Here is a 9,056-nt window from a genome sequence, read left to right as displayed (position 1 = left end):
TCAAATGCTACCCTGAAAGTTCCCTATACCTGGCCCCCTGCCCCCTGCTCCCCTACCCACCCACTCTCACTACTTGGCCCTGGCCTTCCCCTNTGCTGAATCATGTAAAGTTTACAAGACCAAGGGGCCTCTCTTCCCAATGATGGCTGATTAGGCCATCTTCTGCTACATATGCAGCTAGAGACACAAGCTCAGGGGGTACTGGTTAGTTCATATTGTTGTTGCACCTACAGGGTTGCAGCCCCCTACAACTCCTTGGGTACTTTTTCTAGCTCCTCCATTGGGGGCCCTGTGTTCCATCCAATAGCTGACTGTGAGCATCCATTTCTGTGTTTGCCAGGCACTGGCATAGCCTCACAAGAGGCCGCTATATCAGGGTCCCTTCAGCAGAATCTTGCTGGCATGTGCATTAGTATCTGGGTTTGGTGGCTGATGATGGGATGGATTCCCGGATGGGGTAGGTAAAGTGTGTTCCAGGATAGCCAGGGCTACACAGAGAAACCCTGTCTCAAAAAACCAAAATAAATAAATGAATAAATAAATAAATAAATAAAGATTGAAAAACATTTTTTTTTTTTTTTTTTTTTTTTTGAGACAGGGTTTCTCTGTATAGCTCTGGCTGTCCTGGTACTCACTTGGTAGACCAGGCTGGCCTCGAACTCAGAAATCCGCCTGCCTCTGCCTACCGAGTGCTGGGATTAAAGGCCTGCGCCACCAGGCCCGGCTCACAGTGGCTATTCTTGATTATCAACTTAACTGCATCTGTAATTAACTAAAACTCAAGTGGTTAGGTACACATATGAAGGACTTTTTTTTTTATTAATCATTCCATTCGTTTACATCTCAAATGATATCACACTTACCACTCCACCAATCCACCATCCCACAGGGATTTTTCTTAATTATATCATTTGTGGTGGAAAGCCACACTTTTAATCCAAATAGTTTGAGGTGAGAAGATACATCAGATTTTTTGAAGTGGGAAGACCAACCTATAATCTGGGTCACACTTCTGCAGGCAGTCTATATAAAGGATATAGAATAAGGAAGAGTTTATTCTCTTTGCCTCCTTATTCACAATCTTGCTGGCAAATCCATTTCTTCATTGAAATAATAACCTACTTCTTCAGGATTCCCACATATGCTTCAGAATGACTAAGACTTCCAGCCTCATGGAACATACAACCATTGACATTTTTGGACCTTACTTTGATAGACATTGTTGGAGTAGTTGGGTCACAGCCTCTAAATCATATATATATATATATATATATATATATATATATATATATATGGAATAGGTTTTCCAATTTGCCAGCACCTATAGTTACTGAAGCCTCTCCTAGAGTACTAAAAGCTCATAATGTGAACTACTTTATAAACTCAATGAGTCAGATGCATTTGATTATCCTGATTTACCAACTCTGTGAGACAATGGATTTGGTGACTCTACACAGAATATAAAATTTTTGAGAATTTCTGTAAAAAGTAGAAAAATGATGATGCTGTTTTGTTGTTCCTAGAGTCTCTGAATAAATTGACAGTAGAAAGGAATGTCCTCTATGATAAAATTAACCAACTTTAAGCATCTTGGTATACAATATAGGGCAGCATTAAATTCAGTGATAAAACTAACTGGCTCTAGATGTGCATAAACACCCTAACAGTTTCTAAGTGTGCCTTCGAAAAGATTCTTCTGTCTAGCAGCAATAGAATTCAATGTGTGGGAAAACCAAACCAAAGTCTTCATTATAAGGTTGGCTGAACTACATTGAAAATTTAAGTCCCAGCTTTATCCCAGCATGATGCCCTTAAGACAACAGGCTAAGAAGGGAATAATGGTGTTAAGATTGGTAATTGATTAATACTAACAAAGGGAAATTGGATTGTTTCTTCATAATGGAGTTAAGAAAGATCATTTCTGGAGTGCAGGAGATCCTTTAGGGTATCTCTTGGTGCTGCCATGTACTGTGATTACAATCAATGGGGAATTAAAACAACTAATCGAGGCAGGATGATAAATGGTATAGAGCCTTCAAGAATGAAGGTATGTGTTACTCCTCCAAGAATAGAACCAAGACTTGCTTAGGTGTTTAAAGTGACTGGACAAAATAGAAAATGGATAGCAGAAGAATGTAGTTATGAAAATATCAGTTAAGGCCATGTGGAGGTTTGCAAAAATAAGGAATATAATTAACATAGATATTTCTGCCATATTTGCTAAAAATGTATATTGTGCAGATTTTTTTTATTTCTTTCCTTGATTCTTAAAATCATGTAATATAACATCAATTAAGAGAATATCAGTGGTCATCCATATTTGTTTGAGATACCTCTCAAGGGATATTTCCACCTATTGTAAAATTTTGTAATGCATTTATGGTTGTACTAAGGATAGCTATATCATGATAGGCACAATAATGACCTGGTTAAACATATAATGCATTTGTGATTTTGCATGGAATATTTATATCATGTTAGGTATAATTATGACCTGGTCATTGTCTTCATTTAGAAATTCAATATGGCATAAAACAATAGAATTTTTGAAAGGAGTAGATTGGTGATGACTAATTTTGGTTTTCAACCTAAATACATGTAGAATTAACCAAAAGCCAATCATCTGTGTATACCTGTGAGAGATGTTTTTCTTAATAATAATAATAATAATAATAATAATAATAATAATTTGAAGAAAAGACATACTTTTAATCTGAATCTTTTGAAATGAGAAGAGCCGTGTTTATTCAGTCCTTTTGAGTTAGGAAAGATCCACCAACAATCTGGGCCTCACCTTCTGCTGGCAGTCTATACAAAGGACATGGGAGAAGAAAGTTGCTTCTCTTTGCTTGCTGCTCTTCCTCTCACTGGCAAGTACATTATTCAGTGGCATAGAGCCTCCATTTTCTGGGATACATATATATTCTATAAGTTCTGTTCTATAAAACCATGACTGAATCAATAGCCATCCCCCCTTTATAAGGTTAGGGGAATTGTCTTCTATGACTTTGCCGAAAAACATTCTGGGCCTTTGATACAGGTTTTTTTCTCGTTTTCCTATTCCTACTCTTTTTAGATTTAGTATTTTCATAGTGTCTCAAATTTCCTGCATATGTTATGCCAGGATTTGTTTTAAAATTTAACATTTCTCTTGACTGAAGAAGCCATTTCTCCTATCATGTCTTTGATGCTGGAGAGTCTTTCTTTCATGCCTTTAATTCTGTTGTTGAGGCTTTGGCCCTAAGTTTCCTGTTTGTGTGCCTAAATTTGCTATTGCCAGCTTTCTCTCAGTTTGGGTTTTGTTGATTCTATTTCTGCTTTTAGCTTTCAACTGATTTATTCATTTCCTTCCAACTCTTTGTCTTTTCTTAGATTTCTTTAAGCAATTTACTAATTTCGTCTGTAAGGACTTCTATTATATTCATAAAGGCTACTTTAAGGTCTTTGTTTTGTGCTTCAGCTATGCTGTAATTGTCAAAGCTGACTACTATGCTAGGGTTGCTGGCTCTAGTAGAGACATGTTTTCTTTGCTGTTGTTGACTGGATTTGAGGCTAGCATCTAGGCATCTGTAATTTCAGGGACTGATATCTGGTCTTGTCCTAACCTGTCTGGTTAGGTAGGTGTTTCATTCCTTGGTTTTGATTGCTTCCTATGACCCTTCTGAGAGTGTGGTAGCTTTGTGTTTCTTGGTAGAAAATCCTTGTAGAATCCTGGAATGTGTGGCCACTTGAGGTTCCATGAAAAATGTTTTTCTAGATATTAGAGATTGATACTTAAACACGGACGTGAGTTGAGGGATGGTGGTGGTGATGGGGTTCATAGGATAGAGGAAAGCATAGTGCCCCATCAGCATCTGCTTAGTCCCCTGGAAGTGGGTGAAGACAGTGAGGAGAGGACACAGAAAATGCCTCTCCAAGCTGGGAATTAGACTGGGGAAGAATTTGGAGGAGAAGAGAACAGAGGCCTACATGATGATTTCATAAGTTTAGAATAATTGGGATAAAGTTCTTATCATTATCAACTGGCTCTGAAATTATTGTACTGGCATCTTGTTAATTGTGATTTTATTGATACATAAATCTGATTGGTTAATCATAATCATAAGCTTTAAGAGTTTTGATTTTACGGAGTAGTTAGATATTGAGATGACTGACCATGTGGTGCATGAGGCATTGTGTGGTAGCTAGAGGAACTTGGATGGCCCCTCCAGAGAGTTGTTAGGCAAAGAGACTGCTGAGCTGAATTCACCCGGTGGGAGCCCTGTGGCCTGGCAGGGTCGGAGAGTGGGCAGGTTCATTGTTTTAATATTTCCCGCAACAGTGATCTGGTACAGAGGTGTGGATGGCACTGGGGAATTAGATTCAGAGGATAGGACAGAGAGGTGAGAATCTGACATTGACCTACCTCTCTGGAGTGGCCTGTTTGTCCCCCCCCACACCCTTTTTTTAATAGACTGATTCTGCCTCTAGCTTGGAGCTTTTCTTGTTGGTGAGGTTGGTGATTCAATAAGTGTGGAAACATAGAGGTTCTTGTGCTCACAGATAAATACTAGGGAGACCAAGAATTTTACACATGCAGAGTTATCCTTTCAAAGAAAGAAATAGATAACTTGATTTCTGCCCAGAAAGCTCAGTGACCTTTGGGCTATTCATATAACCAAGACTACACAAGATTCTCCCCCCTGTCCTTACATGTCACATGTAGTCAGTCTATAGAACCCGTCTTTATGGAAAATGTGACATGTACTTTACAAAGAGTTTCAGTGTAATAACATCTTAAGCTTTGTGGTACACACAGGACTGACTTAATTATCACCAGGAACCTCTGTTTTCCAAATAGTTCCATACTTACATATGCCTAAAACAAAGTGCCTGGTGTTAGACTCTTGAAGTTTGAACCAACACTTGCTACTGAGCCATGTTGAACCAGACTTTCTTCTTGACTTACATAGATCTGTATTCTGATGGCTTTGGTGGTCATAGAGATCCCTAAGTCAGCCCCAGGGATTGTCCTGTATCTAACTATAACCATGGGATTTTATGCCCATACCATTTCACCATTTCACAAATAACGACACAGACACTATTTATTTATTTATTTATTTATTTATTTATTTATTTATTTATTTATTTATTTATTTATATGTTTTTGACCTTTTAACTAGACAGTGTTTCCCACTAGCTCATAACTCAATTATCCCATTTATACTAAGCTAAGTTCTAGCACACGCCTGGTTGGTTACCCCTCCTTCGGGGCCAGTTTCTTCTTCCTCTGTGTCCATCTGGCTGAATCCCCTGCACCTTATTCCTTCTGAGAGATTCTCTCTCTCTCTCTCTCTCTCTCTCTCTCTCTCTCTCTCTCTCTCTCTCTCTCTCTCTCTCTCTCTCTCATTAAGCCCCACCTTACTATTCTGCTTTTTTGCTACTCTCTGGGTGAAGTCTCTGGTGGTTGAGAAATCAACATTTGGATAATATACAGATAATTATTACACAGTGCACAAAACCATTACTTCAGCATTTAACTTCCCAAAGAAGGGATTACAAAGTTATACTACTAAGCCTGAAGAGATTTGTTTTTACATTGGTTTAGGGCATCATCCTCAGGTCTTCACATATACAAGGTGAGCACATCACTGTATGCTCTCAGGCCTGTACCTCAACTTTGCAAATGAAAAATAACTCATCTCCCACTTTCTACCAATTTCTTTCCAATTTTGCCCTTTCTCTTTTTTGTTTTCCCATGGAGACTGACACCATGCAATCTCCTTGGTCTATACTGTGTCCATCATTCTAATTTATTCCCATTTCTCAGTTATTCCTACATCAAAGTATTTACAAAGATCTATCATTTTATCCTGCACAGTGATGTCATCTCAGTCATAAAGAAATCTCAGAGAAGCAATCCCTCTGTGAAGGCTAATTAGTCAGTATACCACTGAACACATGTTCTTCATATGTCCTTTCAATAATTATTTTGAAAAGAGGAAGAAAGACAGGCATCTGGAAAGCCCAGTTTTCCTCTCCTTTGCTTGCTTAACTAATTCACCTCCATCTCCAAACTTGCAAATACATAATTTATTATCATCAAATGGCCTGCAGCTTTCCAAATGGGGGTACCTTGGGCTTTCTTGGTGACATTCTCCATCAACCCAAGATGCAATCTCATAGTTTCTTTTAAAAATGTGCTGTGTTTTTCCAGGAAAGAACGTTAAAAGTTGTCAGTGTTTACATTAACTTACATTCCCAGTAATATTTCTTCATGGTGGTGATATTTCATTTAACTTCTAAGTCAGACATCTACTCACAAGCTGTCTTGCTGGTCCTCCTTGATGCTTAGGTCTCCATACTGTTCGAGTAGCAGCAGATACATCATTCCACACTTGTCATTTGTCAGTGGTTTCCTGTTTGGCTTCAGCTTTCAGTACTGTAGCATGTTATCCCCATTGACCTCAAGACAAATACAATTTGCTTTTTAAACTTTGGCCAGTATAATTTTAGTTTTGAAACGGGTGATTGAGTGTGCAGAAAACTCAGAATAATGTGTGTCACTAATTAACCAGTCAATAGACCTGTATTGAGCACAAAGCCAAGTAAGAGTAGTATTGACATAATGTAAGTAGATTCTTGCTCTGAAAAAAAAAGGTTCTTACTATGTAACCCTGCCTGCACCGGAACTCCATATGCAGACCAGGAAATCACCGAGTTCTGCCTGTCACTGTCTCCTGAATATTGGGATTAAAAGAATGAGCCACCATGCCCACTGCAACAACTGAAGTCTTTTTATTGTCCCACAGGTATCAAAAGAAAAAAATTAAAACATAAGGTAGCTGAGATTGTCAGAATACATACAATTCATACACATGTGGTTTTGGAGGAGAACTTGTGAAGCAGGAAAAACTGAATGTGAGAAGTGGTGCTTAATTCAGACACAGAAAGCCGCACCGAGGCTGGAACTATTGAGATATTGATGCAACACTTACCAAGCTAGATAGATGTCAAGAGGAGGCAAACATTTTGCCTAGACATTTTGTTAGATTTGTGTAGCCAAAATTATTATGACAGTCATAAGTAAGGCGTTTTCACAGGCTTTAATGTAAAAACTAATAATTTGATGTTCCTAATCACACAGGTGTGCCTTTTCACTGCATCAGCTATTCAATATTGCTTCTTGTTTTCACTTCCTCAGAGAATGGCTCCCAGAAGTCCTGGCAGTTCTAGGACTGGAGGTTTGCTAATGCACAGCACCATCTACTGGTATATTTTGCAATCAATAATGGAATTGCTCAAATATTGTCATTTTAATTTTTCTAGGAAGACACAGGTGAAGCCATGAGACCATTTTCCTTCTTTTTTTGATCATTCCGACACTTCCACCAACATATCTGTTTTCCCATTCACATGGATTCTCTTTGAGAAATTGCGAAATATTGAAGTAATCCACAGGATGGTTCATTCACAATGGAATTGGAAGAATCAAGGTAAGTGAGTCACAATTGAACTTCATAACAAACTCCCCCCCCCCGTTCTCTTCAAGCAAAAAAATGTGTTCAGTATGTCAACAGTCAAACTAAGAGGGGGTTTAATAGATGGACTTTTGCTGACATAATGGTATTAGGAAACTCTGGTAAAAGTCAGTAAGAAACCTCCTTCATAAGAAATGAACTGCAGTGCTTTCTAAGGAATGGATGGACCTGTGTGATGGCATAAGGGTTTACACTATGGATTTACATTAGGTGACCCACAAACACTCTGCATATGAACTGGTAGCAGTCAGACACCAGCAGTAGCATAACTGTCCATATTTGAGATCAAGCATTCATGAAGAAAAGGAGAAATGTGGGTCTGAGCCAAATGGATTTGGGTAGACATCTTTGATTTTACTGAGTCTCGGATTCCTCATCAGTTAAACAATGTAATCCCCCTTCCCTGGTGTGGTGTAAAATTCTATCCATAGACATTACTAGATACTGAATTAGATACTATTTGAAAACATGCAATTAAATTTGAGCTTATACCATCCCAGAAAAAATTATGAAGGCATGAGTTGTTGAGAAAAGCATCACTAAAGAACTTGTAATCCTGTAATCTTGTAATCCTGGGGGCTAACCTTGGACAGTAAACTCAAGAAGAGCTTCAGAAAACCATTCAGAGTGGTATCTGGATTTTAACTTTGGGGAACCAAGACATGTCACTAAGTTCTCTGCTCCAAAACATGACATTGAGAAGAATTCTATACCCAGAATCCCATCACTTCATGTCTCAGACAAAACCTGCACAGGTCTGTGTGAGGGACAGTCACTCTTCAGTGCTAATTAATAATGTTGGCTACTCACTGGGGGCCCAGTAAACCACTAGATTTCTATTGCTGTGAAAGTATGATTTGGGCCATGTGTTAGACAGCAGGTGAGAGATGGTTAAGTACATCTTACTGACTAATAAAAAGTCTGAAATGATCAACATTCCTTCATGTTAGCTGGTCATTTTGGAATCTTTCATGTAACATTTAGCAGGAACAACTGTAGTTGATTATTTTCAGACTGGTTATTCATGCAGATTTTTAAAGTAGCCACTTTGCTTCCTCTTTGTGAACCCCGTGGGGTAAATGTTCCTGGTCCGTGACCTGCAGGCAGTCTAGACTGTCCCAGAAGAGGAAGCCTCTACTTAAGAGAATTACAAGGTTTCTTAGAAACTTTGACTCCTCTCTCGAATGACACTAAAATGACGTTATCCCGACATATTTCTTAAGAATAATTCTCGAAGAAAATGAATGATTTAGACTAAGTCCTGACTCTGGACTCTATTATATTCAGTACTATTTATGCAAACTGATTCCTGAAGTTGGCTATAAGGATTCACAACGGAGCTCATTCATGTGACATGCCCAGCACAGCACTGCATACATATTGACAAGTATGTGTGTGTGTGTGTGTGTGTGTGTGTGTGTGTGCTGGGGAACTGCCACTAGGAAGATAGCAACTGCTTAAATTGAAAATTTTTAAAATTCAAATAGTGAAGATGATAAAAATCACCACCAATCTCTGACTGTGATGATGGTT

Source organism: Mus pahari, chromosome 12 (assembly GCF_900095145.1).
Source record: "Mus pahari chromosome 12, PAHARI_EIJ_v1.1, whole genome shotgun sequence".
Taxonomy (NCBI): Eukaryota; Metazoa; Chordata; class Mammalia; order Rodentia; family Muridae; genus Mus; species Mus pahari.
This window is presented reverse-complemented; position numbering follows the sequence as displayed.